This window comes from Orycteropus afer, unplaced genomic scaffold (genome assembly GCF_000298275.1).
Source record: "Orycteropus afer afer isolate SDZICR_OR568_19922 unplaced genomic scaffold, OryAfe1.0 scaffold00361, whole genome shotgun sequence".
Lineage (NCBI taxonomy): Eukaryota > Metazoa > Chordata > Mammalia > Tubulidentata > Orycteropodidae > Orycteropus > Orycteropus afer.
In genome coordinates, this window is record NW_006921948.1 from 1,700,969 (window position 1) to 1,702,588 (window position 1,620).

The following is a 1,620-nucleotide window of genomic DNA, read 5'->3' on the forward strand; positions in this document are numbered from 1 at the left end:
TTGTTGTTGTTGTTGTTGTTGTTGTTATTTGCCGTCATGTCGGACCCGACTCATAGAAACCCTTCCTTGAGTTTCTGAGGCCATATCACTATGGAAGTAGATTGTCCAATCTTCCTTCCAAGGAGTGGCTAGTGGGTTTGAACCACCAGCCTTCTGATTAGCAGTCAAGTGCCTTAGGCACTATGCTACCAGAGCATAATCCCAGAAAGAAAAGGCGATCTCTGAGTGCTGAAGGAATTTACCTTTAAAATTATACTGAAGAACAAAATGGGAATTCCCAGTGAGGGGAACAAAGTGAGTGAGTATATACAGGGAAGCTGAGAAGAGACTACTTGGCTCCAGTCTATGACCCTGGAGAATCCGTGCCCTTCTTTAGACCCCACATTCTTCACAAAGAAAATGAAGTGACTATTAATATAGAATACACCTCACTTTCTCTGCTGACCCCTACCCAACACCTCTTGTTTTCTGAAAATTGCCATTTCCTCTTTCCCTTCCATCCCCATCTATAGTATATAGTTAGGGAAAGAACCGTTATACTTCCACCTCATCTTCATTTGCTACTGATTTTTGTCCCAGATTTGAACACCTGAGCCAAAAATCAGAACCCCTTCCCCTATAAATTTGAACTAGAATTATTAACCTTCAGTCCCAGTATGATTGGACTCTGGAAGAAAGGTGATGTAAAACCTAAGAGGTGTCCAAAGAAGAGAGAGCTAGAATGCATCAAGAGAGAGGAATCAAGAAGACATACATGTATCAAAGACAAGAAGGAGACACAGAGAGAGACCCTGGATCTATAAGATGCCCCAGTATCCTACAATAAATCTTTTCCTAGAGAGACAAAACTGTATAGATTACATCACCTAGGCTCCCTTGTACTCTGGCTTCCAATTGGGTTCAGCTAATGGGGGACCCTGGAAGGAGCCTGGAGGGAGAAAGGTGAGTGAGGTCAGAACAGTTATACCTCCGCTTCCCCCTGAACACACACAAGGTGACTTTGAACTTGCTGTGCCCCTCTATTGAAAAGCAATGCGTCTTTCAAAACAGCCTGGACTACACGATTTTTTCTCTTTATGAAAGCTGGACAATGAATAAGGAAAACCAAAGAAGAGTTGATGCTTTTGAGTTGTGGTGTGGGTGAAGAGTACTCAAAGTACCATGGACTGCCAGAACAATGAACAAATCTTTCCTGGAAGAAGTGCAGCCAGAACGCTCCTTGGAAGCAAGAGTGGCCAGACTTCATCTCAGCTACTTTGGTCATGTTGTCAGAAGGGACAATTCCTTGGAGAAGGGTATCGTACTTGGTAAAGTGGAGGGTCAGCAAAATAGGGGAAGACCCTCAACGAGATGGACTGACACAGTGGCTGCAACAATGGGCTCAGGTACAGCAAGGATTATGAGGCTGGCACAGGACCGGGCAGTGTTTCCTTCTGTTGTACATAGGGTCACTATGAGTTGGAGCTGACTCAATGGCACCTAACAGCAAAAACTGATCCTTCTAGTCTGTCCCTTTCATCCTAACTTGGGGCCAAGGAGTGGTAGCAACTCTTTTGTTTCTAGACACAGGTACTGGCTCTATTCCTATCATATGAGTCACATACATTTTTTTGTAATAAA